This window comes from Oryctolagus cuniculus, chromosome 11, assembly GCF_964237555.1.
Source record: "Oryctolagus cuniculus chromosome 11, mOryCun1.1, whole genome shotgun sequence".
Taxonomy (NCBI): Eukaryota; Metazoa; Chordata; class Mammalia; order Lagomorpha; family Leporidae; genus Oryctolagus; species Oryctolagus cuniculus.
The window spans coordinates 12,288,763-12,308,760 of record NC_091442.1 but is presented as its reverse complement, the minus strand read 5'-3'; the positions used below and the strand labels follow the sequence as shown (position 1 = coordinate 12,308,760).

The 19,998-nt window shown below is 44.9% G+C and overlaps 1 protein-coding gene and 1 non-coding gene across 12 annotated transcripts in view; both read left to right on the top strand.

Moving 5' to 3' along the window:
• NCOA3 (nuclear receptor coactivator 3) overlaps positions 1-19,998 on the top strand; it is a 144,623-nt gene that overhangs the window by 10,251 nt on the left and 114,374 nt on the right. The gene's annotated exons all lie outside the window — the stretch shown is intronic.
• LOC127491226 (small nucleolar RNA SNORA14) lies at positions 4,483-4,601 on the top strand. Its single transcript, XR_007919816.1, has one exon. It is a non-coding gene; the product is annotated as a small nucleolar RNA SNORA14 (small nucleolar RNA).

Genomic DNA, 19,998 nt, shown 5'->3' with positions numbered 1-19,998 from the left:
TCAAGGCAACCTTAGGCTGGATTTGAAATTCAATAAATCTGTAGCAGGCTAACTTTGAGTTGATAATTTTGTATGGCCTAAGAAATGATGTTATAAATATCCAAAAGGCCCTTGGCAGAAAAAAAAGGTTTTCCACCCAGTTTTCAAGAGTAAGAAAACAAAGGGAATTTTTTTTCTCTCTCAGTAAAGTTGTCATTGGTGAAATGGATTATTGAATTTAAGTCACCCTGTCGAGTAGCTACATCAGCTTGGTTTTGTTTGCAGATTGGAATTTGGCAACTTCATTTGAAAATGTTTTAAGGATTACCCAGCATCCTCTTCACCAAATTGTGTTTTTAGTCTGTGTACCAAATGACTTTGTGTCCACTGCTGTTGGAGCGAGTATTTGGCTGCATCTAGGAAAATGCAGCTCCATCAATGAGAGAATAACTGCACATACATCTTGGAAGGCTGGTTGTTTCCTCTTGATATAATACGGCCAGTTTTAAAACAATTGCATTGAAAATCATTAAAAAGGAATTCGGGAATTACTTTCAAAGTTCACAACCACTTCTAGGCTCGTGGAAGCCTTAGGCATATGGATCCCACATTAGGTAAACCTGTAATCTGTAACTTGCAAAGTAACCATAGGTATTTCTGTTCTTTCTCCAAAGTATAAAATAGTCTCCGCATGATTTTTTTTTTTTTTTTTAAGGATTTTAAAAATTTATTTAGGAGGTAGAGTTACAGAGAGAAGGAAAGAGAGATGCTGGTTCATTCCCTTAGTGGCTGCAACAGCCAGAGCTGGGCTGATCTGAAGCCAGGAGTCAGGAGCTTCTTCTGTCTCCCACGTGGGTGCAGGGGCCCAAGTACTTGGTCTGTCTTCCACTGCTTTCCCAGGCCATAGCTGAGCTGGATCAGAATTGGAGCATCCAGGACTTGAACTGGTACCCATATGGAATGCTGGCACCACAGGTAGAGGCCCAGTTCACTATGCCACAGTGCCAGCCCCCTCCATATACAATTCTTTAAGCTGCGTATGCACACCACAATTTGGCCTTAAACTTTAGTCTTTACTTTGCTTTTCTGTGGCTGGTCCCGTTCCCCATATGCCCATGTATGATGACTTAGTATTTATTAAGCTTTTACTATTTAATGCACTGTAAGAATTAACAAGGTTTTTGACCTCCAAGGGTGCAAAGCCAGGTACCCAGCATTACTTTAACACAAGGCAGTCTGCCCTAAGTTTCTTTTACCTCTGAAGTTGGTAGACCAGTTCAGAGGAGGAGAGGGGTTACCCGTGACCAGGTTATCAGGTGCAGGACATTAATGAATAAGTGTTTTTTTTTTTTTTTTTTTAATTTATGTGGGCAGCTCAAGATGAACTATTAACAAAGCTCAGTGGATGCTTTTGATTTTTTTTTTTTTTTTTAAGATTTATTTGAAAGTCAGAGTTACACAGAGAGGAGAGGGAGAGTGAGAGAGGTCTTCCATCCGATGGTTTATTACCCAATTGGCTGCAATGGCTGGAGCTGCGCTGATCTGAAGCCAGGAGCCAGGAGCTTCTGGGTCTCCCACACGAGTGCAGGGGCCCAAGCACTTGGGCCATCTTCTACTGCTTTCCCAGGGCATTGCAGAGAGCTGGATCGGAAGTGGAGTGGCCGGGTCTCGAACCGGTGCCCATATGGGATACCAGCGCTTTGGCCAGGGTTTTAACCTGTTGTACTACAGTGCTGGCCCCTGAAGAATAAGATTTTTAAAAGGGGCTGGCTTTGTGGCACAGAGGTTTAAGCTGCTGCCTGTGATATGCATATCCCATATGAGCGCTGGTTTGATTCCTGGCTGCTCCATTTCCTACATACATAGCTCTCTGCTAATGCGCCTGGGAAAGCAGCAGAAGGTAGCCCCAATGCTCTCCATGTGGAGGACTCAGATGGAGTTCCAGGCTCCTGGCTTCAGCCTGGCCCATCTCCAGCCATTGTGGCCATTTGGGGAGTGAACCGATGGATAGAGGATCTCTCTCTCCTTCTTTGTCTATAGTTCTGCCTTTCCAATAAATAAATCTTTTTAAAAAATTCAAAATTATTAAAAATTCTATTTTTTCATTTATTTGAAAGGGTAGCAGAAAGAGTTCTTCCATCTGCTGGTTCACTCCCCAGATGCCTGAAAGTTGGGGCTGGGCAAGGCCAACGCCAAGGAGTGAGGAACAAAGTCCTGGCTTCCCATGTGGGTAGCAGGGACCTGAGTACTTGAGCCATTTGCCGCCTCCCAGGGTGCAAATTAGCAGGAATCTGGAATCAAGAGTGATGTCCTAACTGAATCCCAGGTACTCTGGTGTGGGATGTGGGCATCCCAAGCCCATGTCCTCTGTGCCCCAACAATACCCCCCCACCCCCTTTTAAGATTTATTTGAAAGGCAGAGTTAGAGGGAGAGATAGAGTGTGCGCATGCTAGAGAGTTCTTCCATCTTCTGGTTCACTTCCTAAATGGCCACAGTGGTTTGAGCTGGCTCCAGGAGCCGGGAGCTTCATCCAGGTCTCTCATGTGGATGGCAGGAGCCCAAGGACTTGGACTATCTATCTTCTACTGCTTTCCCAGGCCATAGCAGAGAGCTGGATGGGAAGTGGTACAGTCAGAACTGGCACCCATATGGTGAGATGCTGGCACTGCAGGCGGCAGCTTTACCCTCTACGCCATAGTGCTGCTGCCCCCTCTCCCCTTTAAAGATTTTAATTACTCAAAGTAAAATCTTAAAAAACAAAACAAAACAAAACAAAAAAACAGCTTACTGTTTCCTGTTGCTGGAAGGCATGACATTTTCACATTGTTCTTCATTGTCTAAGAGTTTGAAGCTGCTTAGGGAATTTTAAAACACTTTTTAAAAAAATGTCTATTAAAAAATCTTAACACACAGAGATGCACTTGCAAATGGTGTCACTTAATATCTTTTGAGGCTGACATCAGGTGCTTTACCTCCTATGCCATAATACTGGTCCAATAAAAGGGATTTTGAATTAAAACTACAGTGAGATGTCATTACACATCTACCAGAATGTTGAAATGTAAGACTATTAATACTAAGTGTCAGCGAGGAAATAAAATTGGAATTTGGCTGTATTGCCAACAAGAACACAAAATGGTACAGTCCCTTACCGTTCACAGGTAAGCAGTTTCACCATTTCTTTAAAACTAAACATACATTTAACATGTAACCCAGCAATCCCAGCTCCTGGCATGCAATCACATCCACACTAAGACTTGAATCGAGATGTTCAGTAGCAGCACTACTCATGACAACCAAAAACAAACAACAAAAATGTTGCTTATAATTAGTAAGCTATTAAGTATACTGTCAAAATGCAGCATTGCACATATCCATACCAAGCAATAGTAGAACTCCTGATACACCCAACGTGAGCGACTCTCACAGGGTGAAGCTGAGCGAGAGCTCTGAAGCAGTCCTGATTGGTTCCAATTAGATGAAATGTAAATGAAATTTGACAAAATGCAAAGCTGTATTGATAGAAAGCAGATCAGCAAACCTACAGCTAAAATGTTATTAATGGTTACCACGTTCAGATGTGCATTCAACATGTACTGAAGGCACTAGCCATTACAATAAAGCAAGAAAAAAGAAAAGGCATACTGACTGGAAACAATGAAGTAAAATTGTTTTATTCTCCGAAAACATCATCAACACCTATGGAGTAACCCAACCTTAACTCAACTCTAGTTGAGAACAGATATTCTTGCAGACCGCTATAAGCCACACTGTGTGGGTATACAGAAACTCCAAACCCCAGTTCGGCGATAGAGGGTTTAATGAATCTGCACACTAGCTGCAGGCAAGTCCTCAACTTCACCTCTTCACGTAAAAGCCCAACAATGCCTCCATTAATTATAATGCTTACATTTCCATCTCCAACCAGACTTAGGATGTATGTAACATATATGATGATTTAGTGGACATATACACTCATCTCTTGAATATTCATAACCTTTTCCAAAAAATATGGAATGGTATACTTTCCCTAAAAGCAAGCCCTATAAAATTTGTAACTCTTGTAATTTGTAATTTCTTTCTCTCTCTCTCTCTCTGCCTCTCCTCTGTGTAACTCTTTCAAATAAATAAATCTCAAAAAAATGTTTAGCAAGATTGTAAGATCCTAAGTCAGTATTCAAAAATAAATTACACTTTGACATACTAGCAAAAATAGTGGAAATTGAAATTTAAGAACCAGTACTGAAGTAGGCATTTGATTTAACACTAAGATTTCAGTTAAGACACATCCCATATCAGAGTACCTGGGTTCAATACCCCATTTCAATTTTCCACCAGTGCAAACCCTGGGAGGTAGCAGGTAATGGCTCAAGTAGTTGGGTCCCTGTCACCCATGAGGGAAATTTTAATTGAATTTCTAACTCTTGCCTTCAGCCCCAACTCAGCAGCTATTTGGGGAGTAAGCCAACAGATAGACTTTCTAATTTTAAAAAAATTAAAAATAGTATTGGTAGCCTCACTGTAAATGCTTGCAAAGTATGAGTGAATGCTGTAGAAATCACAGTGGAGTCAAAAGCTTGTGCTTCTCCTGTGGTTGTCTTATTTCGTACCTGCTGCATTAAAAAAATTATTTATTTATTTGAAAGTCAGAATTAGAGGTAGAGACAGAGATCTTCCATCCTCTGATTCAATCCCCAGGTAGTAGCAGTGGCCAGAGCTGAGCTTGGCCAAACCCAGGAGTTTCACCCGAGTCTCCCACATGGGTGACAGGGGTCCGAGTACTTTGGCCATCTTCTGCTGCTTTTCCCAGACCATTAGCAGGGATCAGATCAGAAGTGGAGCTGTTGAGACTTGAGCCGGTGCCCACATGGGATGCTGGCATCCGAGTCTATGGCTACACCTGCTACACCACAATGCCTGCCCCATCTGCGACCTATTTTAAGAAAGATTCACACGAAGGAAACTTCCCAAAACCATGCCTATCCACTTTGGTTGTGTAGGAATGCTCCTTTGCAACAATAGAGGAGTCAATTTGTTGCAATAAGAAATGTTTTTGCAACTTGTCCAGTTGCTCAGCCAAAACAGTGTTTGAAGTTAAAATTTACATCATGAAAGAAACAGAAGCGTGCCAAGAGAGCTGGACTTTCCAAGTTACCTGACCTTAAAGACACAGAAGCTGTTCAGAAGTTCTTTTTTTTTTCTTTTTTCTTTTTTTTTTTTTTTTTTTAAGATTTATTTTGTTTATTTGAAAGATAGAGTTACAGAGAGAGGTAGAGACAGAGAAAGAGGTGCTCCATTTGCTGGCTCACTCCCCAGAGGGCCGCAATGGCCGGAGCTGTGCCGATCCGAAGCCAGGAGCCAGATCCTCCTCCAGGTCTCCCATGCAGGCACAGGGGCCCAAGGACTTGGGCCATCTTCCAGTGCTTTCCCAGGACATAGCAGAGAGCTGGATCGGAAGAGGAGCAGCCGGGACCAGAACCGGCACCCATATGGGATGCCGGCGCTTCAGGCCAGGGCCTTAACCCACTGCGCCACAGCGCCAGCCCCTCAGAAGTTCTTCATTGAAGAAATACAGCTTCGTGAAGAGTTTCTAGCTCAAGGTGAATGAGAAGGCTGTGGACCATCTCAGAAAGGCAGTTGCCATATGTGGACAGTCATAGCAGTTACCACGAGTGTTACAGCGTCCTCTTCCAACACCAGTGTCCCATATGCTATTGACAATACTCCTCACAATAAGAGAATCGCTGACTGCTCAGAGCTTGGCTGAAGATGATGTGGAATGATGCACAAATGTCAACATAATAAAATCTCAGTTTGAAATTGAAAAACTAAATAATAAAAATGAAGGGGCCAGTTTTGAAGCACAGCAGGTTAGGTCACCACTTGTGACACCAGCATCCTATGCTGGTTCGAGTCCCAGCTACTCGACTTCTGATTTAGCGTCTTGTTAATGCACCTGCAAAGGCAGCAGCAGAAGACCCCTGCTCTCTGATTTTGACTTTCAAAAAAATAAATCTTAAAAACAAACAAACAAACAAAAAAACAAAACTAGAATATACAACTTTCTAGAATAAGAAGAAAGGGGCTGGTGTTGTGGCTAGCAAGTTGGACTGCTGCCTGCAATCCAGCGTTTTATATGAGTTCCAGTTCCAGTCTCAGCTGTTCCACTTCTGATTTCAGCTCCCTGCTAATGAGCCTGGTAAAGCAGTACAGAATGGGATGAGCACATAGGCCACGCCCACCACGTGGGAGACCTGGATGGAGTTCTTGGCTCCTGGCTTCAGCCTGGCCCAGTCCCAGTTGTTGGGGCCATTTGAGAGTGAACCAGCAGATGAAGATTATCTCTCTCCCTCTACCTCTCTATAACTCTGCCTTTTAAGTAAATAATACATAAATAAATAGTTTTTTTTTTTTTTTTTACAAAAAATATTGAGCATACTTGGTTTGGCAAAGTTGTGTTAAAGAAGCATGAACAATTTTTAGAAAATTTGAGAAGCAGGGACTGAGAGACCAAGAGACAGAGAGCTCCCCATCTTCTGGTTCACCCTGAAAATGCCTGCAACAGTTGGGTTTGGGCCAGGGCAGAGTTGGGAGCTGGGAACTCAATCTAGGTCTCCCATGCGAGTCGCGGCCCTATCACGTGAGCCTTCGCGGCTGTCTCTCAGTCTGCATCAGCAGGAAGCTGGGTCAGGAGCTGGAGTGAGGAGTACAGATGAGGCAGTCAATCCAGTGTAGGACATAGAACCTTTTTTTTTTTTTTTTTTTTTTTTTTGACAGGCAGAGTGGACAGTGAGAGAGAGAGAGACAGAGAAAGGTCTTTCTTTCTTTCTTTATTTATTTATTTTTTTTTTTATTTTTGACAGGCAGAGTGGACAGTGAGAGAGAGAGACAGAGAGAGAAAGGTCTTTCTTTGCTGTTGGTTCACCCTCCAATGGCCGCCGCAGCTGGCGCGCTGCAGCCGGCGCATCGTGCTGATCCGAAGCCAGGAGCCAGGTGCTTCTCCTGGTCTCCCATGGGGTGCAGGGCCCAAGCACTTGGGCCATCCTCCACTGCACTCCCTGGCCACAGCAGAGAGCTGGCCTGGAAGAGGGGCAACCGGGACAGAATCCGGCGCCCCGACTGGGACTAGAACCTGGTGTGCCGGCGCCGCAAGGCAGAGGATTAGCCTAGTGAGCAGCGGCGCCGGCTGACATAGAATCTTAACACCTGGCCTAAGTGTCTACTCTAGCCTGAACTTATTAAAAAATCAATAAATTTAACTCTAGTGACATTAAAACCTTCCGCTCATCAAAAACACTAATGAAATGAGGCCACAGACTGAAAGAAATTATTTTTAATGCATATATCCAAAAATATCTTTGCCTCTAGAATAAAGAACTTAGATCTCCATAAGAAGATAAAACATTCCTGCTGAAAAATGAGCAAAAGATATAAAAAGAGACTTCATTATGCAAGTGACAAATAAGTACAAGAAAAGATACTGAACATTAGCCATCAGGGAAACAAAGATACCATTGTACATGCTAATATTAAAAAGAATGGTAGTACCAAGTATTGATGGAAATGTGGAGTAACTGGGGATTACAGGCCTAACTTGCTACACAAGCATCTGATATGGGTGCTGGTTTGAGTCCCAGCTGCTCCACTTGCCCTCTAGCATCCTGCTAATGTACCTGGGAAAGTAATAGAGGATGGCCCAAGTACTTGGACCCCTGCCACCCATTTGGGTTGGAGACCCAAATGGAGTTCCAGGCTGCTGCCTTTAGCCTGGCCCAGCTTTAGCCTGGCTGTTGCAGTCATTTGCAGTCATTTCTTTCTTTCTCTCTCTTTCTCTTTCTCTCTCTCTCTCCTTCCTTCTTTCCTTTCGCCTTTCCTTTATTTTTTTAAAGATTTATTTATTTGAAAGTCAGAGTTACACAGAGAGAGGAGAGGGAGATGAAGAGGGAGCCTTCATCCGATGGTTCACTCCCTAGTTGGCTGCAATGGCTGGAGCTGCGCTGATCTGAAGCCAGGAGCTTCTTCTGGGTCTCCCATGTGGGTGCAAAGGCCTAAGGACTTGGGCCATTTTCTGCTTTCCCAGGCCATTGCAGAGAGCTGGATCGGAAGTGGAGCAGCCGAGTCTCATCCATATGGGATGCGGGTGCTTCAGGCCAGGGTGTTAACCCGCTGTGCCACAGCACCAGTCCCTGGGCAGTTTCTAAAATTTTTAAGTACTGAGTATACACTTACCCGTATATCCCAGCCATTCCTCCTGTAGTATTTACCCAAGAGAAATACAAGCATATATCCACATATAACCTTGTACAGAAGTGGTCCTTTTTTGATAACCAAAAACTAATAACAACCCAAATGCTCATCAACAAGTGAGTGGATCAATAAGCTGTGATACAATAGTATAGTGGAATAGTACTAATCAATTAAAAATAAACTATTGATATTTGCAACATGGATGACTCTCAGAATTAATATACTAAGTGAAAGAAGGCAGCTTCCTCTAAAAATGTATATTTACAACTAATTTAAGACTTAGTTATTTATTTGAAAGGCAGAGTTAGAAAGAGAAGAGAGGTCTTCCATTCACTGGTTCGCTCAAATGGCTGCAACGACAAGGCTGAGCCAGGCCGAAGCCAGGAGCTGCTTGCAGGTCTCCCATGTGGGTGCAGGGGCTCAAGGACTTGGGCCATCTTCCACTGCTTTCCCAAGCACGTTAGCAGGAGCTGGATTGGAAATGGAGCATTCGGTACTTGAACAGGCCAGCATATGGGATGCCAGTGCCGCAGTGGCAGCCCCACAGTTCTTTTTTAATCTTCAGTGGCACAAAGTGTCAATAATTCCCTAGAGATGGTGAAGGATGGATTATAAAGAAATACCAGGGAACTTTGCAAGGTACTGTACAATGGGTATGTCCATCATTATAATTGTGGTAATGGATTCACAGCTGGATACCTACAGAATGTTCATGGAAGTGGGATTAAAAGATAAGTTCATTTTGAGGCAAAAAGTCTTTCAAATCCATACATCCAAAGAAGTTTACAGAAAAATGCCTATTATGAAAAAAACTGCATAGATCTCAAAATTTTTGCACCATAATGAACTTATTGTTTAATTCCTCTTTTCTAGGAACTTACTTAAGTCCACTAGTTTATATGTTTTAGATGTAGGCAGGAGTAAACATTGTGCTGCAGTGGGTTAAACTGTCACTTGGAAGTGCCTATACCCTATGTCAGGACTGCATAGGTTCCAGTCCCACTTCCCCTCTGACCCAGCTTCCTGCTAATGTGCACCCTGGGAGGCATGAGATGATAGTTCAAGTACTTGGGTCCCTGCCACCCATGTGGGAGACCCAAATGGAATTCCTGCTTCCTGATGTCAGTATGGCCTACCTTGGGCTTTTGCGGGTGTTTGGGAAGATCTCTCTCTTCCTTTCAAATAAAAATAAGCTTCAAATTAGACACACACACACACACACATACACACACACAGAGAGAAAACTGCTAATTATATGTCAATTATACCTCAATGAAGGTCAAAATTTCATCAGATAGGGGCTGGTGCCATGGCTCACCTGGCTAATCCTCTGCCTACAGTGCCGGCATCCCATATGGGCTCCAGGTTCTAGTCCCGGCTGCTCCTCTTCCAGTCCAGCCCACTGCTGTGGCCCAGGAGGGCAGTAGAGTGGCCCAGGTGCTTGGGCCCCTGCACCAGCGTGGGAGACCAGGGGGAAACACCTGGCTCCTGGCTTCGGATTGGTGCAGCGCCAGCTGTGGCAGCCATTTGGGGAGTGAACCAACAGAAGGACCTTTCTCTCTCTCTCTCTCTCTCCCCAACTGTCTAACTCTGTCAAATAAATAAAAATTTTCATGATAGAAAGTAAGTTGATGGTTCTAGGGATGGACTGCAAGAGAGAAAGAAGGAATTTTCTAGGTGAAGAAAATGTTCTGCATCTTGATTGTGATGATGGTAACAAAGTTGTCTACATTTGCCAAAAACTCACACTGTGTACTTAAATGAATTTACTGTAAGTAAATTGTACCTCAAACAAGCAAATTAAAAAATTTAAAATCCAGTGTTATTAGGTACGTTTTATTTTATTTTATTTTTTTGATAGATGCAGAGAGAGAAAGTCCTCTACCCACTGTTTGACTCCCCAAATGGCTGCAACAGCTGGAACTGTGCCAATCTGAAACCAGGAGCTTGGAGCTTCTTCCGGGTCTCTCACACAGATGCAGGGGCCCAAGGACCTGGGCCGTCTTCCACTGCTTTCCCAGGCCATAGCAGAGAGCTGGACGGAAGTAGAGGAGTCAGGATTCAACCGGTGCCCATATGGGATGCTAGCACTGCAGATGGCAGCTTTACCCACTATGACACAATGCTGGCCCCATATATAGGTACATTTTTTTTTTTTTGACAGGCAGAGTGGACAGTGAGAGAGAAAGGTCTTCCTTTGCCGTTGGTTCACCCTCCAATGGCTGCTGCGGCCGGCGCACCGCGCTGATCCAATGGCAGGAGCTAGGTGCTTCTCCTGGTCTCCCATGGGTGCAGGGCCCAAGCACTTGGGCCATCCTCCACTGCACTCCCGGGCCACAGCAGAGAGCTGGCCTGGAAGAGGGGCAACCGGGACAGAATCCGGCGCCCTGACCAGGACTAGAACCTGGTGTGCTGGCGCCGCAAGGCGGAGGATTAGACTAGTGAGCCGCGGCGCCGGCCTAGGTACATTTTAAACACACTAGAGGCCAATATCATGGTGCAGAAGATTAAGCTGCTACCATCTGAAGTGGCATCCCAAATCAGAGTACTATTTCAAGTCCTGCCTGCTCCACTTTTTTTTTTTTTTTTAAACTTAATAAATTTTTATTTAAGGAAGTCCTCATGTTGCAATTCCTTCCACTGTCAATCAAAGTCCTCCAGTTAACTGTTGTAAATCTTCAAGCCCTTCTAATGCTTAATTCACAGTTTTCTTATCAAACCACAATTTATGGTCTGTTAATCCCCACTTGAGTATATATGTAGTAACTTCTAAATTCCACCTAAAATCTTTGGAATATAATTTCTTAAGCAATTTACTCTTGGTATGCAGGGCTCCAAGCACTTGGACCATCCTCTGCTGCTTTCCCAGGCGCGTTAACAGGGAGCTGGATCTGAAGTGGAGCAGCCGGGACTTGAACCACGGCCCATATGGGATGCTGGTGCTGCAGGCCAGGGCTTTAACCTGCTGTGCCACAGTGCTGGCCCCCTGCTGATGGATTTGTAAATTGATACGAACTCTGCCAGGAGGCAAGTTTTTCTGTCTTTAAATTCCTACTCTTTGGGGCAGTAGGTTAATCCTCCTCTTGCCGCTCCGCATCCCTTATGCGCGCAGGTTCTAGTCTCAGCTGCCCCACTTCTGATCCAGCTCTCTGCTATGGCCTGGGAAAGCAGTAGAGGATGGCCCAAGTCCTTGGGCCCCTGCACCCATGTGAGAGACCCGGAAAAAGCTCCTGGCTTCAGATTGGCGCAGCTCCAGCCATTGCGGCCATCTGGGGTGTGAACCAGTGGAAGGAAGACCTTTCTCTGTCTCTTCCTCTCATTGTCTGTGACTCTACCTCTCAAATAAATAAATAAAATTAAAAAAAAAATTCATACTCTTTGATCCAGCATTCTACTTCAAAAAATATATACTTTATTAAAAAAGTAGTAGAATGATGAAATATATATGAGAATATTTACATAGTTTTGTTTGCATTAATATGAAACTGTATAAATTATATATTATATATTCATACAATGAAACACTATAACTATCAGAAATTTTTAAAGCACTTTTTAAAGAAATATGTATTTGAAAGGGAGAGTTAGAGGAAGAGAGAGAGAGAGAGAGACAGACACTGAGAGAGAGAAAGACTGAGACTGTCCATCTGCTGGTTCACTTCCCAAATGGCCATAATGGCCAGAGCTGGGCTGGTCTAAAGCCAGGAGCCAGGAGCTTCTTCTGAGTCTGACATGTGGATACAGGGACCCAAAGACTTGGACTGTCTTTGTTGCTTTCTCAAGCCGTAGCAGAGAGCTCAACTGGAAGTAGAGCAGCTGAGACTCCAACAGGCACCCATGTGGGATGCTTTGGCAGGGGGCAGCCTGAACCACTACACCACAGTACTTGCCCCTAGAAATTTCTCGGCAGCTATAAGTCACCTAACCTAGATTCGAGATATTCTCCAAGACCATTTGAAAAATGTATAAAATAGGCCGGTGCTGCGGCTCACTAGGCTAATCCTAGCGGCGCCGGCACACCAGGTTCTAGTCCCAGTCGGGGCGCCGGATTCTGTCCCGGTTGCCCCTCTTCCAGGCCAGCTCTCTGCTGTGGCCAGGGAGTGCAGTGGAGGATGGCCCAAGTACCTGGGCCCTGCACCCCATGGGAGACCAGGATAAGTACCTGGCTCCTGCCTTCAGATAGGCGCGGTACGCCGGCCACGGCGGCCATTGGAGGGTGAACCATCCGCAAAGGAAGACCTTTCTCTCTGTCTCTCTCTCTCTCTCTCTACTGTAGCAGGTGGCAGCTTTACCTGCTGTGCCACAACACCGGCCTCTTTTAGTTTATTTCTATATAAAGGTGCGGGTTGGTGTCCCTGCTGCTCCACTTCTGATCCAGCTCCCCACTGATGGCTTGGGAAAATCAGTGGAAGATGGCCCAAGTGGCCCTGCCTCCCACATAGGAGACCTAGAAGAAGCTCCTGGCTCCTGGCTTTGGTGTAGCCCAGCCCTGGCTACTGCAGCTATGTGGATACATTCAAAAGTATTAGGTTTTGAATGCTTGTTTAATCACCTGATTAGAAAATCCTGGCTTCACATTGTGTTTTCACATTTTTCTGTTTATATTAAGTTGTAACCATCAATTGTCTCCATGAACACTTTTTCTTGTTTAGAAAGCAAGACGCACCTCAGGTTACTTTACCCGTCCCTTCACCCCAGTTTAAAGATACATATTTTAATTCCTTTCTGTCTGGATTATTCTTTCTGTCATGCTGGAATTTTGGAGCATTTTGCAATTTACGCTTAAGATGGCAAGTTAAAAAAGAAACAGTGGAAATTTCCAGCTTTTAAAAAATGTGACTACTAGTCTAATAACTGCTTTGTAGGAAGAAAGAAACATGAAAAAGAACCGCAGACGTTCTGGATGTCAGCCTGTGAAATTTTCCACTATTTCCCGTGATGACGGGCAGACAGGCTTATGCCGCTGGGTTCTGTGCAACTGCAGTTGTGCCCTGAGAGCAATGTGAAGTGCTCTATCAATGATAAAATGGCATCTGGCCAGCTATTAATGAGCAGTGCGTAAGTTTGCACATCTAAGGTATTGTATGTTTCTTTTATCTCTGCCTGAATATTTGGGCATAAACACTAAAGTTGCAGACTTATTTAAAACTCGTGTCATTCAAATTCCTGTTTTAAATGATTTTGATTTTTTATTTCAGATTTATTATGCATCTGAGAAGATATATAATTATTTGATAGTGCTGTGTAAATAATATTTAATAGGATTTTATAGTATATAGAATAATACTCTGAAAAGTAAAAGCAAATTTTGAAGATTTATATTAGCTCAATATTGATTTGGTGTGATTCAAGAAACATTTAACATTTTAACTATTTTAGTTTCCTATTAATCTTTCACAAGTCAGCAAACTTTACATTAAAATTGATTCTGTGTCTGCTGAATGACTTTCAGATTAGAAGACAGTGTTATCTTGTTTTCCTGATGATGGAAGCTTAGGTTGCCTTGCTCTGTAAACTGGCAGAGCAGAACAATGAAGAGGTTACAGATAAACTATAATTACCCATCTTATTCCATCTCTTTTTTGACAAATGTCTAACATATTAAGGAATGAACGGAGGAATTCAGGTTTTATGAATTAACCTTTTAAACTTAGGCATGTCTGCACTGAAGAATTTGAAGGTTCAAAGTGGCACAACAGATGCATGTGTCTGAAACATTTGTAAGTTACTCACATTTTGAACCATATTAATGGCTAAGTTTATCTGTTTTTCTAGACGGTTAGGTCTTAGATTTGAGCAGGAATAGGGCTGAGGCAACGGAGTGTCCTCCACCCCTTCCCCGTGAGCTGTTCTTCCCTAGTGTGGTTCTTGGGTCCTGCTGACGTTTCCTGTGTGTGTAACACTGCTCCTGACCTCTTCCTGCACTTCCCTTCTCAACCCTTACTCTCTCTACAGCTATTCCCCCCCCCCCCCCCCCCCCCCCCCCGCCAAGCCTAAATTTCATTCTGACCGGTTGCCTTCTTGTCCACTGTCAACCTTCCATTCTTCGAGTCTCTCACTTTCTGGTTGCTGACTGTTCATCAAGTATTATTTATCTTTGGAGTCTTTTGCTGCCAAGTTCCCTGCTTCTGAGAGATTGATTTTGTAGTGTTTGACCCTCAAACATACATATCCTCACAGCCTCCAAAAGTCCTCATTTCTGTTCCATGTATTTTTTTTTTAAGATTTATTAATTATTTGAAAGAGTTAGAGAGCTGGTGGAGGGGGAGAGAAATCTTCCATCTGCTGGTTTACTCCTCAGGTGGCTTTAATGGCAGGGCCGGGCCAGGCTGAAGCCAGGAGCCTGGAACTCTGTGCAGGTCTCCTACGTTGGTGCAGAGGCCCAAGGACTTGGGCCAGTTGTGTAGCTCTCCTGGGTACAGTAGCAGGGAGCTAGATTGTTAAATGGAGTAGCAGGGACTGGCATATTGCAGGTGGTGGCTTAACCAGCTGCCCCACAATGCAGGCCCCTGTTGCCCTGTTTTATTTTATTCTACAAAGATTTACTGAGTGCTAGCTAAGTGTTGGCTCTTCTCTAGATGTTAGGAATATTAACAGTGACCAGAATGGCGATGGAAAAAATAATGCCGTGTAAGAGTACTGGAGATTGGTTTGTGTGTGTTGAAGTTTTAGGTGGGCAGTCACAGTATCTTTGCAGAGAAATAATTGAGTAGAGGGCCTAGGATGTATATCTTGTGGATATTGGAGTGCAGAATTGGGTATGGAGGACATTTTGTATAGTGAAGCATCAGAACAGAGGCCTTCGGGTGGGAGCATTCTTAGTGTATTTGAAGAATAACAAGGTCACCAGTGTGCCAGAGCACAATGGGCACAGGAGTAATGAGGGTAGATATCAGAGAGCTGACTGGGGGGCCTTCTAGACATTTGTAGGGACTGAAGCTTTTTACTTTGTGTGAAATGGGAAACTGTTACAAGTTTTTAATTATATTTGATTATTCAAAAAAGATCATTGATTTTTTTCTTCCAATTAAAGCATTCTTTTTTATTATAAAAATTAATTCATGAGCCGGCGCCGCGGCTCACTAGGCTAATCCTCCACCTTGCAGCACCGGCACACCGGGTTCTAGTCCCGGTCGGGGCGCCGGATTCTGTCCCGGGTGCCCCTCTTCCAGGCCAGCTCTCTGCTGTGGCCTGGGAGTGCAGTGAAGGATGGCCCAAGTGCTTGGGCCCTGCACCCACATGGGAGACCAGGATAAGTACCTGGCTCCTGCCATCGGATCAGCGCGGTGCGCCGGCCGCAGCGCGCCGGCCGCGGCGGTCATTGGAATGTGAACCAACGGCAAAAGGAAGACCTTTCTCTCTGTCTCTCTCTCTCACTGTCCACTCTGCCTGTCAAAAAAAAAAAAAAAAAATTAATTCATGCTCATATGGAATACATAAAAATACAGAAATTTACAAACTAAAAAAATAAGGATTACCAGTAGTAGTCTTCTCATCGATTTTTTTTAAAAGGTTTATTTTATTTATTTGAAAGACAGAGTTGTTTTTTTTTTTTTTTTTTTTTTTTTTTTTTTTTTTTTTTTGACAGGCAGAGTGGACAGTGAGAGAGACAAAGAGAAAGGTCTTCCTTTGCTGTTGGTTCACCCTCCAATGGCCGCCGCGGCCGGCGCGCTGCGGCCGGCGCACCGCGCTGAGAGAGAGAGAGAGAGGTAGAGCCGGGGGGGGGGGGGGGGGAAGAGACTGAGACTGAGACTACTCCACTCCGATCCGGCTCTCTGCTGAGGCCTGGGAAAGCAGTAGAAGATGGCCCAAGTGCTTGGGCCCCTGCACCTGCGTGGGAGACTGGGAAGAAGCTCCTGGCTTCTGATAGGCTCAGCTCTGGCTGTTTCGGTCAATTGGAAAGTGAAGCAGTGGATGGAAGACCTCTCTTTTTCTCTCGCTGCCTCTCCTTCTCTCTAACTCTGACTTTCAAATCAATCAATCAATCTTTTTTTTTTTTTTAAAAAGATGCTATATATAATCAATGTCTCACTAGTGTTAGCATCCTTAACTATGTAATGAGCACCATTTTATTGGAAACTGCTGAATTCATCTTCAGTGATTAATAACTTTCTGAATATTCTGGGCATTCAGTTGTATTCTCCTTAAACTTGAAAACAAGATAAGAGAAGACCTAAGTAATATGCCTTTTACTTTAGATTACCAACATCTTTTGAGGATAAGTTCTTTGGATAGTTATTTTCCGTGTAAAATTCTTTAAATATTTTTCAATTCTATAAGACTTTTTCTTTTTTAAAGATTTATTTGGTTGAAAGGTAGAATTACAAAGAGGCAGAGGCAGAGAGAAAGAGAGATGTCTTCCACCCTCTGGTTCACTCCCTAGATAACCTCAATGGCTGAAGCTGTGCTGATCCGAAGCCAGGAGCCAGGTGCTTCTTCTAGGTCTCCCATGCGGGTCCAGAGGCCCAAAGACTTGGGCTGTCTTCTATTGCTTTCCCAGGCCATAGCAGAGAGCTGGATCAGAAGTGGAGCAGCTGGGACTTGAACTGGCCTCTGTATGGGATGCCAGCACTGCAGGCAGTGGCTTTACCTGCTGTGCCACAGCGCTGGCCCCAAGACTTGTTTTATAAATAATGAATATTATTGCTTACTTGGCATATGTAAAACATTCTAGGAAATACAAAGTTGAGTGAAAAAAGCCCTCTACCAGAAAAGAGCTCATGTACCTAGTTCTTAGCTTCCTGCTTATGAGAACCCTGGGAGGCAGGGGTGATGGCTAATCTGATTCTGTTCCTGCTACCCATCTGAGAGACTTGGTTTGTTTCCAGCTTTAGGCCCTTCTCAATCCTTTGGGAGCCTTTGGAGAGTTCACCCAGCTTTTGGGAGCACAACTCTGTCTTGTTTCCTCTGTCAAGTAAAAAAATTGAGTTTTTCAGGGGCAGGTACTTGGCACAATGGTTAAGATGCTGGTTGGGACTGCTGCAATCTGTAATGGAATGCGTAGTTCAAGTCCTGGTGCCTGTGCTTCCGGTCCTGCTTCCTGTTGATCTGCAGTGTGGGAGGCAGTGGAAATGGCTCTGTTGCTTGGGTCCCTGCCATCCATGTGAGAGACCTGGATTGATTTCTGGACTCCTATTCTCAGCCTGGCTCAGCCTAGCTGTTGGCAGGGATTTGGGGAGTGAGCCAGCAGGTAAGAGATTTCTGACTCTCTCTGCCTTTTAAATAAAATAAAAATAAGTAAGTATAGTAAAATAAAACATTTCACCCCAGACTTCCTCCTAGTTGTTTCTATTTGCTGATTTCAAGTGCATTTGCAACCCATCATTGCTATTTCTTGGAAGTGATTGCTTTGGAACCTTATTTTATATCAGTATTCTTTTCTTTAAATCTCATATTCTCTCACACACAACCTATACTTAGAAGGTTACTTTTAGGGGTCAGCATGTGGTACAGTTGGTTAAGCTGCGACTTGTGATTCCAGCATCCCGTGTGAGTGCTGGTTGGAGGCCTGGCTGCTCCCCTTCTGATCAGCTTCCTGCTAATGTGTCTGGGAGAGCATTGGAAGATGGCCCTAGTGCTTGGGCTCTTGTCATCCACATAGGAAGCACAGATGGAGTTCTGGGCTCTTGGCTTCTGCGTGACCCAACTCCAGATGTTGCTGCCATTTGGGTCGTGTCTGTCTTGCTCTCTCTCTGTCACTCTGCCTTTCAAATAAATAAACCCTTGAAAAACATTTAGATGGACTACAGAGAGAGATGGATAGAGATCTTCAGTTTGCTGGTTCAATCTCCAAATGCCTGCAGCTGCTGGGCTGGGGCATGCCAAAGCCAGGAGTCTGCAACTTGCTCTGGGTTTCCCATATGGGTGACAGGGACGCAAGTACCTGCTGCCTCTCAGGGTGTGCATGAGCAGGTAGCTGGAGTTGAGAGCGGGGCCAGGACTTGAACCCAGGCACCTTGAGATGGTATGAGATGGTATGTGGCTGTTCCAAGTGGCTTTTTTTTTTTTTTTTTTTTTTTTTTGACAGGCAGAGTTAGGACAGTGAGAGAGAGAGAGACAGAGAGAAAGGTCTTCCTTCCATTGGTTCACCCCCCGAAATGGCTACTATGGTCGGTGCGTTGCGCTGATCTGAAGCCAGGAGCCAGGTGCTTCCTCCTGGTCTCCCATGGGCCACAGCAGAGAGCTGGACTGGAAGAGGAGCAACCGGGACAGAATCCGGCGCTCTGACCGGGACTAGAACCCAGGGTTCTGGTGCCGCAGATGGAGGATTAGCCTAGTGAGCCGTGGCGCTGGCCCCAAGTGGCATCTTAAGTGCTGTGCCAGATGTCTGCCCTGCTATATATACTTTTGCAGTCTTGCATAGGAGCACTTTGTTTCTTTATTCTTTTTTTTTTTTTTTTTTTGACAGGCAGAGTGGACAGTGAGAGAGATAGAGAGAAAGGTCTTCCTTTTGCTGTTGGTTCACCCTCCAATGGCTGCTGCGGCCGGCGCACCGCGCTGATCCCGAAGGCAGGAGCCAGGTGCTTCTCCTGGTCTCCCATGGGGTGCAGGGCCCAAGCACTTGGGCCATCCTCCACTGCACTCCCTGGCCATAGCAGAGAGCTGGCCAGGAAGAGGGGCAACTGGGACAGAATCCGGCGCCCGGACCGGGACTAGAACCTGGTGTGCCGGCACCGCAAGGCGGAGGATTAGCCTATTGAGCCACGGGGCCGGCCCTTTATTCTTTTTTTTAAGATTATTTATTTGATAGTCAGTTACACATAGAGGCAGAGAAAGAGAAAGAGGGAGAGGGAGAGGTCTTCCATCCACTGGTTCACACCCCAATTGGCCACAACAGCCAGAGCTGTGTCGATCTGAAGCCAGGAGCCAGGAGCTTCTTCCAGGTCTCCCACATGGGATCAGCGGCCCAAGGACTTACTTGAGCCATCTTCTACTGCTTTCCCAGGCCACAGCAGAGAGCTGGATTGGAAGTAGAGCAGCCGGGACACAACATGGCACCCATATGGAATGCCAGCACCGCAGGCCAGGGTGTTAACCTGCTGCGCCACAGTGCCAGCCCCAAAATATTACTTTTTATATTTGAAAGAGTTAGAGACAGAAAGCTTCTAGCCACTGTTTACTCTCCACATGGCCATAATGGCCTGGGCTGGACCAGTTTGAATTTAGGAGCCAGGAGTTTCTTCCAGGAGACCACCTGGGTAGCAAGGGCCCAATTGCTTGGGCCGTCTTCTGCTTTTCCCAGGCCATTAGCAGACAGCTGGATTGGAAGTGGAGCTGCCAGGGCCACCCATATGGGATGCCACAGGTGGCAGCTTTATCTGCTATGCTACAATGCTGGACCCTGTAAGGAAATTTTTTTTAAAAAGATTTATTTTCTTTATTTGAAAGACAGTTACAGAGAGAGGTAGACAGAGGAAGGTCTTCCATCCAGCGGCTAACTTCCCAAATGGCCACAATGCCAGAGTGGAGCCAATCCGGAGCCAGGAGCTTGTTCCAGGTTTCCCACATAGATACAGGGGCTCAAGCAGTTGGACCATCCTCTGCTGCTCTCTCAGGCTCATTAGCAGGGAGCTGGATCAGAAGAGGAGCAGGTGGGACTTGAACTGGCGCCCATATGGGATGCTGGCACTGCAGGTGGCAGCTTTACCCATTATGCCACAGTGCCGGCCCCTAGTGCTTGCTTCTAAGTTAAGTTTTTTACTTGAGCTGTACTGTCAACTTGCCTATAGTCCTTATTTCTATCTGATATTTTTCTTTTGAAGGATTATTGA